Source organism: Arachis stenosperma, chromosome 10 (genome assembly GCF_014773155.1).
Source record: "Arachis stenosperma cultivar V10309 chromosome 10, arast.V10309.gnm1.PFL2, whole genome shotgun sequence".
Lineage (NCBI taxonomy): Eukaryota > Viridiplantae > Streptophyta > Magnoliopsida > Fabales > Fabaceae > Arachis > Arachis stenosperma.
In genome coordinates, this window is record NC_080386.1 from 129,664,470 (window position 1) to 129,680,527 (window position 16,058).

The window sequence follows — 16,058 nt, forward strand, 5'->3', positions numbered from 1 at the left end:
GCGCAAGTGGGGTTGTGCCAAAGGCACAACGTTGGCGTGGCGTAGGCATAACTCTCTGAAAAATGTATGGAATGTGGAACTTCTCAATCCACGCATACGCACGCATGGCGCGCGCGCGTGGGTGGTCGAAAATGCTTGATGCACGCGTGCGCGTGAAGTGCGCGTACGCGTGGATGGTGCTCTGTTTTTCAAAAAAAATTTTGCTATGTTTTTGCACCAATCCAAGCATTCTAAACCTCCAAGCATCTACCAAAATACCATAAAACCTTATTTAACATGATAAAATACTAATTAAACTCAACCAACTAATCTAAACATGAAATTAAACTAGTTCTACCAATATGTACAAAAAAAGAAAATGAAAGGATTTTACCATGGTGGGTTGTCTCCCACCTAGCACTTTTGTTTATTGTCCTTAAGTTGGACTTATGGGGAGCTCCTCTCAAGGTGGCTTGTGCTTGTATTCATCTTGGAACTTCCACCAATACTTGGACTTCCAATAAGCTTCATTATTCAAGATTAATATCTCCAAGCTTTGATGGAGTTCTTCACAAACCATAGGCTCCCAATGATCCTCATGTGTTCCCGGATCCCATATTTTGTCTTCACACCCATCTCCAAGTTGATTATCATTAATCCATGTGGGTGGTGAGCAAGGTGAATTCTCAACAAAGTGACCAAACATTCTTCTAGGCCCATGTATTCTAGTTATACACCAACCTTTACAATTAAGCTTTGAGTATGCAACCATAATGAACCAAGAATGATATTTCAAACCACTAACCATCTCCTTTTTACTCTTAAAGCCATAAATATGTCTTAGTTGACCATCCATCTTAAGCAAACCATATTCAAGGGGAATAATAAAGCTTGAGCATAAGGAATTTACCCACTTGAATGAGAGAATGGATGGTGGTGGCTTGGGGAGAGGTATCTCCAATGTGCTTGCAAGCTCTACTCCCTTGTTTGCTTCCTTGTCAATCACCACCTCTTCATAAACTTCTTCATTCTCAATCCTTTGTTCATCAACTTCATCTAACTCCTCTCCATCACTCAAGTCATAATTGGGAGGTTGAGAGAAATCTACTTCCACATCACTTTCAAATTCATTGGGAGAAGGTTCTTCAAGTTCAAAGGATTCACCACCAAGAAGATTGGATGCATGATCTTCATCACCACGGGAACTCAACTCTTGCTCCATTCCTTCCAAGTCTTCATATGGAATATGCCTTGGAGGTTGTGCACATTCCTCCTCAACATCAACCTCAATCTTCTTGGAGGGATTTTGTTCAACTCTAGGTTCCCATGGAGGTTCCGCATCTCCTAAGTCTTCAACCACTTCTTCCTTTTCTTCAATAGTCATAGGCTTCTCCAATTATTCTAATACAAAGTGGTATTCCTCATTTTTCACCGGAGTTTCCAATCTCTCCTTCATGCTATGCTCTTTAATTAATTCTCCACATGTGACCATGGGAGTGCTTTGAGTGCTCAAGCATTGGGAGGCTAAAGTGCTTATTACCTTGGCTAAGGTAGCCATAAATTCTAGTGTCTCCCTTTGCATTTCTCCTTGCCCTTGAAGTATAAGGCTAAGGATTTCATCCATTGAGGATTGGGGTGGATAAGAAGGTTCATTGTCTTGGAAAAAGGGTTCATTATAGGAAGGTGGTTCTTCTTGGTAAGGTGGTGGTGTGTATTGAGGTGGTTCTTGGGAGTAGTAATCTTGGAATTGTGGTTCCATGTATGGCTCATATGGTTCAAAAGGAGGTTGGTATGGTGGGTAAGGATCATGGTCATATGGAGGTGTTTGTTGAAAATAGGCTTGTGAGTGTGGTTGAGGCTCATGTTGAGGATATGACTCATAGGCATATGGTGGTGGTTCTTGAAAGTCACAAGGAGATTCACCATAGCCATTTGATTGGTATGCATCATAGAATGGCTCTTCTTCATAGTGCATTGGTGGAGGTTGTTGCCAAGAGGATTGATCATATGCATATGGCTTCTCCCACCTTTGGTTGTCCCATCCTTGATGCATGTTGTCATTGAAATTCACATCTCCTACAACATAGTTGTAATCATACTCATAGCCAAAATGAGAATTCATGGTAGCAAGAGAGGGCAAAAACAAAAAAAATAGTAACAAATAAAGAGAACAAACTAAAAACTAACAAAGATGCAAAAAGTAAACATATTCACAATATTTACATATATACAATAACCAATAACACAACACCATTGCAATTCCCCGGCAACGGCGCCATTTTGATGATTGGATTTTTGACGGTTTAGAATTTCACAAATAAAATCTCATCGAAGTATAGTCTCTAAACCAAACAATAATCCTTTCATACAAAAAGTTGTTTGTCACTAGTACAAACCCCTAAAATTTATAAACCGAAGTATTTAAACCTCGGGTCGTTCTCCCTAGGATTTACAATAAAGTGTTTTGTTATTGGTTGTGAATTATTTTGGGGTTTTGATAAGAAGCATGAAAGATAAATGGCAAGAAAGTAAACTAACAACTACAAAAGGCTCTTGGTAAGGTGTGAGAACTAGAAATCCTATCCTAGTTACCTTTCTCAATTGTGATGAGAATTGTTCATTGCTATCACTTAGTTAACCTCTAACCATGGAGGAAAGTCAAGTGGATGAATCAATTTGATTCCTCAAGTCCTAATCAACTCCTAAAAGAATGACTAGCTTTAGAGGCATTCAAATTAATTAGCAACTTCTAATTATCAATCAACAAAAGAATTAGATAACTCAAGAGTCACTAATTATTCTACCTAGGCCAAGAGGAACAAAACCTACACTAAAATCCAACCAAGCATTTCATCAAACACTTGGAAGGCATAAAAGGAAAACATAGTAAATCAACAACAAGAATGAAATCTAGCAACAATTATTGCAAAGAATTAACAACAACAATCAAAAGAAACACATTTATTATGAATTACCTTTATTGAATTGAAAGAGAGTAAAAGGAACAATACTAGATCTATAACAAAATACAAGAACAACATAAGAGAGATTATAACAAAAGAATAGAAGAAGAATGAATGTAACTACAAGGAATTGATGTGTAGAAGTAGAAGAAAGCAAAGATTAAAACCTAGATCTAAGCACTAAACCTAATCCTAATTCTAGAGAGAAGTGAGAGCTTCTCTCTCTAGAAACTCTAAACTAATCCTAAGTGATTATTGATGGTTATTCTTGATGATGATAATGCCTTCCCCTTAATCCTTCATCCTTTTATTCCTTTTCCTTAGCAATTGGCGCCGAAAATGGGTTCAGAAACCCTCTCAAATCGCCAGGCACGTGTTGCATTAGTGAGGTCATGTGCTGTCATCGACGCGTGCGCGCACGGTACGCATGCGTGTCCTTGGCTTGTTTCGCAATGTGCGCGCGAGCGCCTTGTGCGCGTGCGCGTGCATGGCCTAGATCAATTCTTTGACTTTTTGTGCTTCTCTCCACTTGCATGCTTCCTTCCTTGCTCCTTTGATCCATGCCTAGCCTATTTCAATCCTGAAATTACTAGCAAACATATCAAGGCATCTTATGGAATCAAAGAAGAACTAGAATTCATCAAAATAAGGCTTAAAAAGCATGTTTTTACACTTAGGCACAAATACGGGAGAGATTACAAAACCATGCCAATTCATAGGTTAAATACGAGAAAAGGTTATCAAAATACCCTAAATTCAATACAAGATAAACCTTCAAAATGGGGTTTATCACTGATCTATCTAAGACCACACTAAGTTTCATGAATGAAACAAGGTCCTCCATTAGAAATTTGGAGGCACAGGTGGGTCAGCTGAGTAAGAAGATTACTGAAACTCCTCCTAGTACTCTCCCAAGCAATACAGAAAAAAATCCTAAGAGAGAGTGCAAGGCCATAACTATGACCAACATGGCCGAACCTAGAGAGAGTGAGGAGGACGTGAGTCCCAGTGAGAAAAGCCTCATGGGACATCCTCTGGACAGAAAGGAGTTTCCCTTTGAGGAACCAAAGGAATCTGAGGCTCATACAGAGACCCTAGAGATTCCATTGAACCTCCTTCTGCCATTCATGAGCTCAGATGAATATTCTTCCTCTGAAGAGGATGAAGACACCATTGCAGAGCAAGTTTCTAAGTATCTAGGAGCAATCATGAAGTTGAATGCTAGTTTATTTGGTAATGAAACTTGGGAGGATGAACCCCCTTGTTCACAAATGAACTAAGTGCATTGATGAGGCAGACATTGCCTCAGAAGAAACCGGATTCCGAAAAGTTCTTCATACCTTGTACCATAGGCACCAGGACTTTTGAGAAGGCTCTGTGTGACCTTGGGTCAGAGATAAACCTCATGCCACTCTCTGTAATGGAGAAACTGGGAATCTTTGAGGTACAACCTGCAAGAATCTCATTAGAGATGACAGAAAAATCCATGAAAAAGGCTTATGGACAGGTAAAGGACGTGTTAGTAAAGGTTGAAGGCCTTTACATCCCTGTTGATTTCATAATCCTAGACACTGGAAAGGATGAGGATGAATCCATCATCCTTGGTAGACCCTTCCTAACCACAACAAAGGCTGTAATTGATGTTGACAGAGGAGAGTTGATCCTTCAGTTGAATGAAGACTACCTTGTATTTAAGACTCAAGGTTCTCCTTCTATAACCATGGAGAGGAAGCATGTGAAGCTTCTCTCAGAACAGAGCCAAACAAAACCCCCACATTCAAACTCTAAGTTTGATATTGGGAGGCCACAACCAAACTCTAAGTTTGGTGTTGAGAGGCTCCAACATTGCTCTGATTATCTGTGAGGCTCCATGAGAGCTCATTGTCAAGCTATTGACATTAAAGAAGCGATTGTTGGGAGGCAACCCAATGTTATTTAATTATATCTATTTATTTTCCATTGCTATTTTATATTTTCTTTAGGTTGATGATCATGTGAAGTCACAAAAACAACTGAAAAATCAAAAACAGAATGAAAAATAGCATTAAAAATAGCTCACCCTAGAGGAAGAGCTTACTGGCATTTAAACGCCAGTAAGAAGCATCAAACTGGCATTTAACGCCAGAAAGAAGCATCAAGCTGGCGTTAAACGCCAGAAACAAACACCAGACTGGCGTTTAACGCCAGAACAGAGCATGGAAGTGGCGTTTAACGCCAAGAATAGGAGAAAAGTTGGCGTTAAACGCCAGAAACAAGCAGCAAGCTGGCGTTTAACGCCAGACATGCATTCTAAGGGCGTTTTGCACGCCTAATTGGAGTAGGGATGCTAAGTCCTTGACCCCTCTGGATCTGTGGACCCCACAGGATCCCCACCTACCCCACCTCTTCTTCTCTCCTCTTCACACCTTTTCATAACACTCTTTCCCAAATACCCTTCACCAATCACCTTATTACCTCTTCCCCATAAACCCCACCTACCTCTAATTTCAAATTCTTTTCCCTCCCAAACCCAACCCTAATGGCCGAAAACTAACCTCCCCCCACCCCTATATAAACCCCTCAACACTACTCCATTTTCACACATTACAACCACTACTTCTCCCCCTTGGCCGAATACACTCTCTAACTCCATCTCCTCCATTTTCTTCTTCTTCTACTACTTTTTTTCTTCTTTTGCTCGAGGACGAGCAAACCTTTTAAGTTTGGTGTGGTAAAAGCATTGCTTTTTGTTTTCCATAACCATCAATGGCACCTAAGGCCAGAGAAACCTCAAGAAAGAGGAAAGAGAAGGCAATTGCTTCCACCTCTGAGTCATGGGAGATGGAGATATTCATCTCAAAGGTCCATCAAGACCACTTCTATGAAGTTGTGGCCAAGAAAAAGGTGATCCCTGAGGTCCCTTTTAAGCTCAAAAAGAGCGAGTATCCGGAGATCCAACAAGAGATTAGAAGAAAAGGATGGAAAGTTCTCTCTAATCCTATTCAACAAGTCAGAATCTTAATGGTTCAAGAGTTCTATGCAAACGCATGGATCACTAGGAACCATGATCAAAGTATAAACCCAAACCCAAAGAATTGGCTTACAATGGTTCGGGGGAAATACTTAGATTTTAGTCCGAAAAATGTAAGGTTGGCGTTCAACTTGCCAAAGATGCAAGAAAACGCACGCCCCTACACTAGAAGGGTCAACTTTGATCAAAGGTTAGACCATGTCCTCATGGACATATGTGTGGAAGGAGCTCAATGAAAAGTTGACTCAAGAGGCAAGCCAGTTCAATTGAGAAGACCGGACCTTAAGCCTGTGGCTAGAGGATAGTTGGAGTTCATCCAACGCTCTATCATTCCTACTAGCAACCAATCTGAAGTAACTATGGATCGGGCCATCATGATCCATAGTATCATGATTGGGGAGGAAGTGGAAGTTCATGAGATTATACCTCAAGAACTCTACAAGCTGGCTGACAAGTCCTCCAATTTGGCAAGGTTAGCCTTTTCTCACCTCATTTGCCACCTCTGCAATTTGACTGGGATTGACATAGAGGGAGACATTCTCATTGATGAGGACAAGCCCATTACTAAGAAAAGGATGGAGCAAACAAGAGATCATGGACCTCAACAAGAGCATGAGGAAATTCCTCATCATGAAATCTCTGAGATGCCTCAAGGGATGCACTTTTCTCCACAAAACTATTGGGAGCAAATTAACACCTCCTTAGGAGAATTAAGTTCCAACATGGGACAACTAAGGATGGAGCACCAAGAGCACTTCATCATTCTCCATGAGATTAGAGAAGATCAAAGAGCTATGAGGGAGGAGCAACAAAGACAAGGAAGAGACATAGAGGAGCTCAAGAACACCATTGGTTCTTCAAGAGGAAGAAGACGCCACCCTCACTAAGGTGGACCCGTTCCTTAATCTCTTTGTCTATCTATTTTTTCTCTATTTTTCGTCTACTATGCTTTATGTTTATTTATGTTTGTGTCTTATTACATGATCACTAGTGTCTAAGTGTCTATGTCTTAAAGCTATGAATGTCCTATGAATCCATCACCTTTCTTAAATGAAAAATGTTTTTAATCACAAAAGAACAAGAAGTACATGATTTTGAATTCATCCTTGAAACTAGTTTAATTATTTTGATGTGGTGACAATACTTTTTGTTTTCTGAATGAATGCTTGAACAGTGCATATGTCTTTTGAATTTGTTGTTTATGAATGTTAAAATTGTTGGTTCTTGAAAGAACGATGAAAAAGGAGAAATGTTATCTGATGATTTGAAAAATAAAAAAAATTGATTCTTGAAGCAAGAAAAAGCAGTGAATAGAGAAAAGCTTGCGAAAAAATAAGAAAAAATGGCAAAAATAAAAGAAAAAGAAAGCAAGCAGAAAAAGCCAAAAGCTCTTTAAACCAAAAGGCAAGAGCAAAAAAAGCCAATAGCGCTTAAAACCAAAAGGCAAGGGTAAGGATCCAAGGCTTTGAGCATCAGTGGATAAGAGGGCCCAAAGGAATAGAATCTTGGCCTAAGCGGCTAAACCAAGCTATCCCTAACCATGTGCTTGTGGCGTGAAGGTGTCAAGTGAAAACTTGAGACTGAGCGGTTAAAGTCGAGGTCCAAAGCAAAAAAAAAAGAGTGTGCTTAAGAACCCTGGACACCTCTAATTGGGGACTTTAGCAAAGCTGTGTCACAATCTGAAAAGGTTCACCCAGTTATGTGTCTATGGCATTTATGTATCCGGTGGTAATACTAGAAAACAAAGTGCTTAGGGCCATGGCCAAGACTCATAAAGTAGCTGTGTTTAAGAGTCTACATACTGAACTAGGAGAATCAATAACACTATCTGAATTCTAAGTTCTTATAGATGCCAATCATTCTGAACTTCAAAAGATAAAGTGAGATGCCAAAACTGTTCAGAGGCAAAAAGCTACTAGTTCCGCTCATCTGATTGGAGCTAATTTTCATTGATATTTTAGAATTTATAGTATATTCTCTTCTTTTTATCCTATTTGATTTTCAGTTGCTTGGGGAGAAGCAACAATTTAAGTTTGGTGTTGTGATGAGCGGATAATTCATACGCTTTTTGGCATTGTTTTTACACAGTTTCTAGTATGAATTAGTTAGTTTTTAGTATATTTTTATTAGTTTTTAAATAAAAATCACAATTCTGGACTTTACTATGAGTTTGTATATTTTTCTGTGATTTCAGGTATTTTTCTGGCTGAAATTGAGGGACTTGAGCAAAAATCTGATTCAGAGGCTGAAGAAGGACTGCAGATGCTGTTGGATTCTGACCTCCCTGCACTCGAAATGGATTTTATGGAGCTACAGAAACCCAAATGGCGCGCTCTCAATCGCGTTGGAAAGTAGACATCCAGGGCTTTTTAACGGTGGAGTTTCTACACCCCATAGATTAAGGTGTGGAGCTCTGCTATTCCTCATGAATTAATGCAAAGTACTATTATTTTTCTATTCAACTCGAGCCTATTTCTTCTCTAAGATATTCATTCGCACACAAGAACATGATGAATGTGATGATTATGTGACGCTCATCACCATTCTCACTTATGAACGTGTGTCTGACAAACACTTCCGTTCTACATGAAAACAAGCTTGAATGCATATCTCTTAGCCTCCTGATTCACGATCAGAGTCTTCATGATATAGGATAGAATTATTGGCGGCCATTCTTGAGATCCAGAAAGTCTAAACCTTGTCTGTGGTATTCCTAGTAGGATCTGGGAAGGGATGGTTGTGACGAGCTTCAAACTCGTGAGTGCTGGGCGTAGTGACAGACGCAAAAGGATTACTGGATCCTATTCCAGCATGATCGAGAACCGATAGATGATTAGCCATGCGGTGACAGCGCAATTGGACCATTTTCACTGAGGGGACGGGATGTAGCCATTGACAACGGTGATGCCCAACATACAGCTTGCCATGGAAAGGAGTATGAATGATTGGATGAAGACAGTAGGAAAGCAGAGGTTCAGAAGGAACAAAAGCATCTCCATACGCTTATCTGAAATTCTCACCAATGGATTGCATACGTATCTCTATCCTATTTTATATTTTATATTTTAATTATCAAATATCCCATAACCATTTGAATCCGCCTGACTGAGATTTACAAAGATGACCATAGCTTGCTTCAAGCCGACAATCTCCATGGGATCGACCCTTACTCACGTAAGGTTTATTACTTGGACGACCCAGCGCACTTGCTGGTTAGTTGTGCGAAGTTGTGAAGAAGAACTAAGATTATGAACGTGCGTATTAAGTTTTTTTTAGCGCTGTTACCAAGGAATGAACAATCACGATTTCGTGCACCAGGTATGATGACAAATCTAAAATTGTTTTTGAAAAACCATGTTTAAAAAATGAAGCCTCAACGTCGAAAAAAATAAAATATTTCAAATCTCAAATCACTTTAAAAATTCTGCAAATAAAAAATTTTGTCATACATGCAATAAATTTGGCCATTCATCAATTCAATGCTTCATCTTTGAAAGAAAGATTGGGAATAAAGTTTATAAAGTGATTAGCAAATATAATGCTTTTGGACAATATAATCAAGACGGTTTAACATCAAAGGATCCAAAATGATTTGGATACCTAAAGTCACTTAAAAGTGTTATGTAGATTTTCCTTGCATCTAAGAAGAAGAAGGACTTGTGGTACTTGGATAGTGGATGCTCAAGGCACATGAACGAAAAGTCCACATTCTTCATCAAGCTCAACAAATACGATGGAGGCTTTGTGATATTCGGTGATGGTGGAAAAGGGAAGATAGTGGTTGTAGGTAAGGTTGGTAAGAGTTTTTCTACCTTCATTGATAATGTATTCTTGATTGGTGGACTGAAACATAATCTTCTAAGCATTAGTCAACTATGTGATTTAGGATATTAGGTTATTTTCAAAAAGTTGGAATGCTTAGTTGTTTGTAAACAGTCGGGTAAAACTTTGTTCATTGCTAAAAGATGTAATAATGTGTATGGTCTCACCTTAAAGGAACTTAAGGAACAAAATGTAGCTTGCTTTACTTCTATGGAATTCAAGAAATGGTTGTGGAATAAGAAATTGGGACATGCTAGCATGTTTCAAATTTCTAAGCTTGTGAAAAAGAATCTGGTTAGAGGTCTTCCTAAGATCCAATTTGACAAATATATCACTTGTGATGCTTATCAAATGAGTAAACAAACTAAAAACTCTTTTAAATCCAAGGATGACATCTCAACTAAAAGACCATTGGAGTTGCTACATATTGATCTTTTTGGTCCTACTAGGACCCAAAGCCTAGGTGGTAAACACTATGGCTTAGTAGTAGTTGATGATTATACAAAATTTGGATGGGTTCTTTTTTTAACTCACAAAAATGATGCTTTTTCAACTTTCATTATTTTATGCAAAAAGATTCAAAATGAATTGAAAACTGCTTCTATTAGAAGTGATCATGAAAAGAAATTTAAAAACCAAGATTTTGAAACTTTTTGTGATGAGTTTGCTATATCACACAATTTCTCTTATCCTAGAACACCTCAACAAAGTGATGTTGTGGAAAGAAGGAATAGAAGTCTTCAAGAAATGGCAAGAGCCATGCTATATGAATGTGACATTCCAAAATTTTTATGGGCTAAAGCTGTAAATACAACATGCTATATTCTAAATAGAACCATCGTTCGAAAGTTTCTAAAGAAAACTCTATACTTAACCTTAAATACTTTTATATTTTTGGATTTAAATGCTTTGTTTTAAACACAAGAGACAATCTTGGTAAATTTTATCCAAAATCTGATGAAGGTATCTTTGTAGGGTACTTAACTACTAGTAAAGCCTATAGAGTTTTTCTCAAGAAACATAGAATCATTGAAGAGACCATACATATTACTTTTGGTAAATCTAACTCAATTTCAAGTGCTGTAGAAGGAAACGATGCAGGAAATTAAATTGAACAGAATCAAAGTGGAACCAAAGATCAAGAAAAATCAAAATCCTTGCAAGAAGTCCCTGATCCTGATTCTACAGATCAAAATACAGAAGACAATTCTATTTTGTCTCCTTTCAATTTGAATAACTTTTATTACAAAACTCCAATTAAGCTAAATTTTGGTTTGAAAACTCCTAGCTCATCCAGAAACAAGTGTGTCTTGGTTGCAATCCAATTTTCGTTCAATTCTAAGAGTTACAAGTATTGGAAGTTGATGCATAGCTTGCTGAAATCTGTTTCTTTCCAGCTTTGACCACCAATATTCAAAAATTCACAACTCCCAATCCTTAACTCCTAAAATTCTGAAATTTTAGAGCAACAAATCAAGTTAATCAAATTTTATAACAAAATTGGTTTTACTCCAAAACTCAGCTCGTAGAAATTGCAGCAAGACAAACAAGTTGCTGCCCTGTTTGACCTTTTCTGCTGCAGGACAGATTTAACAACCTAACTTTAAAAATTTTTCATAAATTGTATATTTAATAAAAAGGTCTCAAATTTTCCAGTTTAGTTTCTTATATTTCCAAGGTTAACCCAGACTTGGTCTCATGCAATTCCGATCATTACATAATTAGTTATAGCTTTTCAAAGTTTCTAACTCCATTTGAAAGTAATGCAGAAAATCAGATTTTACTATTCAACTTTGAAAAATCATAACTAACTCTCTAGTTAATACGAAATCTTCAAAATTGAATATTAATAACTATACTTGTTGTAGTTCACTTAGCTTTTAGTCTCATATTATTCCAATCTCTATTAAGTTGCTGGTGCACTTTCAAAGTTGCCGTTTTATTTTAAAACTCTGATTTTCAACATAAAGTTTAGCATTTCAAGTTTAACTTTCAATATTTCTCAAAATCAATTTCAAAACAATCACCAAACAATTCTACCACGATCCCAACATATTTAATAACCAGCCCAACAATAATCAACCAATACAATCCATCGAGATTCAGCATTCAATCACTCATCAACAATTCGTAATTCACACGCAATCAATCAATTTCACAAAAACCACAAGCTCAATCACATTTCCAGCCACAATTCAATATCCACATAACCAATCAATTACTCATAAAAATTAAACCTATTTGCAGTCATTCAATAAACTTTATGGGTATTCTCCCCTACCTCGATGTCGCCTTAATAATGAACTCGACAACAGCAGTAGGATTTCCAATGACTCTTCACTCTCCTAGCAGTAGCAGTGGTAGTGACACTAGAACTAGAATGGCAACCCTGACAGCCCTCTCCGACAGCAACAATAATAATTCGAAATTTCGGTAACTAACAAAGAATAGAATGGAGATAAGGTAGCAAAAATAAGATGACCATAAAGTAAAAGTGGAAGTAGAACAAGTTAAAGGAGTGAAGGACCTAAACCGAAATAGAGTCTGCAACAACACCTCCATCACTGGCCCCAACGGCAGTAACATATAGCTCCAGTAGCAACCACCATGGCATCGTGGCTTCAGCAATGGTTTCCGATGGCAACAGCGGCGTGCAGATCGACGGGAACCTCCGTCTCCAGCAACGGTAGCAGCGATACAAGCCCCTATTTTTCTCGTCACGTCTCTCTTCTCTGCGAACTCCTATCTCTCTCTTCGGGCTCGTCGGCGTTGGCAGAGATGGCGGCAACAAACCCAAGCAGTAGCAGCGGCGGATTGGTCGCGATGGAGGTAGCAGCGCAGACAATATCTCCTTTTCTCTCTCGAACGCGGGCTCTCTTTCTCTCGTGCAATAACGACGGTGACGGTGGCAAGGATACCCACCAGCACCATCTCCCTCTTCTCCTCTTCCCTCTGCGTCCCGTTCTCCCTCAATCTCTCATCCTCTGTTTCTCTAGTTCTCTCAAAAACTCCCTTTCCTTCCTTCTCCGTTTTTCCCCTTTCTTTTTGAAAGTATGTGTGTGTGCGTTGTGTTTTAATTTAGGGATTTAGGGTATAAATTTAGGAATTTAGTGAAATTAGGATTTTATTTGGTAATTTTAGAATTAGGATAAAACATATACGAGTAATATAATAATTTTATAAAAATAATCAATTATAAAATTTGCACAAGAATAACTAATTATAAAATTTTTTAAATTAAATTGTATAATATTTTTATTGTTGAATTTTAATTTTAAATAACCAATTATAAAATTTGCACAAAAATATTAATTAATGAAACTCTAAATATTAATAAAACTAATTTAATTACTCTTAATAGATTAGTTTATAAAATAAGAAGTTTAAGTTAATAATAAGTCATAACTTTTTTATGATAAAAGTTACTTAAATTAAGCTATACAATTCTTTCTTATTTTTTAATTACTAAAATTATGCAAAATATTCAATTATAATAAAATTACTTAAGAATCTTAATTGATTTATAATAAAATTATCTCCGAATCTATTTAATTATTTCTAATAAAATAATTTCTAAAATTATAAAGTTTAAACTTAATAAGTTAAAATTACAATTTATTTATATTTAGATTTTCAAAAATGCAGGATGTTATAAAATAAAATTATTTTGAAAAAAATATATACATAATTTTTTTTACTCTTAAAGTGTTTAACATTTTGAAAAAAAAATTGTTATAAAATATATTTATATTTTGTGACAAATAATTAACTTGTTACAAACAATATTAAATTATGTGACAAATTAATTTTTTGTTACAAAATAATTGGAGTTTTTGAAAAAAAAAAAGCAAAATTTGTTACAAAATATTTTGAATTTTTGCAACTTATTTTTTTTATACAAAATATTGCAATATTTTGTAACAAAATACCATCTCGTTACAAAATCTAACATAATTTGTTACAAAATAAAACAGGTTGTTACAAAATATTATCATGTTTTGCAACAATTTGTAATGTTGTTACAAAATATTTTTCTTTTGTAACAATCACATATTATTATTACAAAATACTATTTTTTGTAACAATTTTAAATTTGATACAAATTTTTTGTTAGAAATGTTCCATTTTCTTATAGTGAACGCCACTCTGCTGCCCATTTCTGGCGTTAAACGCCAGCCAGATGCCCATATATGGCGTTAACCAGATGCCAGACAGCTCTTTCTGGTGTTAAACGCCCATAGTGCTGCCCATTCTGGTGTTTAACACCCAGAATGCTGCCAGGCTGGGCGTTAAACGCCCATTCTGCTATCCTTACTGGCGTTTAAACGCCAGTAAGTCTGTCCTCCAGGGTGTGCTATTTTTGATACTGTTTTTCATTCTGTTTTTTATTTTTCAGTTGTTTTTGTGACTTCACATGATCATCAATCTAAAGAAAACATAAAATAGCAATGAAAAATAAATAAATATAATTAAATAACATTGGGTTGCCTCCCAATAAGCGCTTTTTTAATGTCAATAGCTTGACAGTGAGCTCTTAGAGAGCCTCACAGAGATTCAGAGCTTAGTGATGGCCTCCCAACACCAAACTTAGAAGTTGAGTGTAGGGGCTTTGTTTGAGTCTGTATTGAGAGAAGTTTTTCATGCTTCCTCTCCATGGTTACAGAAGAAGATCCTTAAGCCTTAAACATAAGGTAGTCCTCATTCAATTGAAGGACTAGCTCTCCTCTGTCCACATTAATCACAGCTTTTACTGTGGCTAGGAAGGGTCTTCCAAGGATGATGGAATCATCTTCATCTCTTCCAGTGTCTAGGATTATGAAATTAGAAGGGATGTAATAGCCTTCAACCTTCACTAAGACATCCTCTACAAGTCCATAAGCCTGTTTCCTTGAATTGTCTACCATCTATAGTGAGATTTTAGCAGCTTATACCTCAAAAATCCCTAGTTTCTCCATTACAGAGAGGGGCGTGAGGTTTATTCCTGACCCCAGATCACACAGAGCCTTCTCAAAGGTCATGGTGCCTATGGTACAAGGTATTAAGAACTTTCCAGGATCTTGTTTCTTCTGAGGTAATTTCAGTTGAACCAGATCATTCAGTTCCTTGATGAGCAATGAAGGTTCATCCTCCCAAGTCTCATTACCAAATAACTTGGTATTCAGCTTCATGATTGCTCCTAGATATTGGGCAACTTGCTCTTCAATAATATCTTCATCCTTTTCAGAGGAAGAATACTCATCAGAGCTCATGAATGGCAACAGTAAGTTCAGTGGAATCTCTATGGTATCTATATGAGCCTCAGATTCCTCTGATTCCTTATTAGGGAACTCCTTAGTGGCTAGTGGACGTCCATTGAGGTCTTCCTCAGTGGAAATCACTGCCTTTCCCTCCTCTACAGGTTTGGCCATGTTGGACGTGTAGATGGCCTTGCACTCTCTTTTTGGATTCTCTTCTGTATTGCTTGGGAGAGTACTAGGAGGGAGTTCAGTAATTTTCTTACTCAGCTGACCCACTTGTGCCTCTAAATTTCTAATGGAGGACCTTGCTTCAGTCATGAAACTGAGAGTGGTCTTAGATAGATCAGAGACTATAGTTGCTAAGTCAGAGTGGCTCTGCTTAGAATTCTCTATCTGTTGCTGAGAAGATGATGGAAAAGGTTTGTTATTGCCAAACCTGTTTCTTCCACCATTATTATTATTGAAGCCTTGATTAGGCTTCTGTTGATCCTTCCATGAGAGGTTAGGATGATTCCTCCGTGAAGGATTGTAAGTGTTTCCATAGGAATCTCTCATGTAATTCACTTCTTCCATTCCAGGATTCTCAGGATCATAAGCTTTTTCTTCAGAGGAAGCTTCTTTAGTATTGCAGGAAGCAGCTTGCATTCCAGTCAGACTCTGAGAAATCATATTGACTTGCTGAGTCAATATTTTGTTCTGAGCCAATATGGCATTCAGAGTATCAATCTCAAGAACTCCTTTCTTCTGAGTTGTCCCATTATTCACAGGATTCCTTTCAGAAGTGTACATGAACTGGTTATTTGCAACCATTTCAATGAGTTCCTGGGCTTCTTCAGGCGTCTTCTTTAGATGAAGAGATCCACCAGCAGAGTTGTCCAATGACATCTTGGACAATTCAGACAGACCATCATAGAATATGCATATGATGCTCCATTCTGAAAGCATGCCAGAAGGACACCTTCTGATCAATTGCTTGTATCTTTCCCAAGCTTCATAGAGGGATTCACCTTCCTTCTGTCTGAAGGTTTGGACTTCCACTCTAAGCTT

General features: G+C 37.4%; 1 non-coding gene across 1 annotated transcript; it reads left to right on the forward strand.

Annotated features, from left to right (window-relative positions):
* Nucleotides 1-15,954: 15,954 nt before the first annotated feature.
* Nucleotides 15,955-16,058, forward strand: LOC130959637 (small nucleolar RNA R71). The gene has a single exon (XR_009078709.1). It is a non-coding gene; the product is annotated as a small nucleolar RNA R71 (small nucleolar RNA).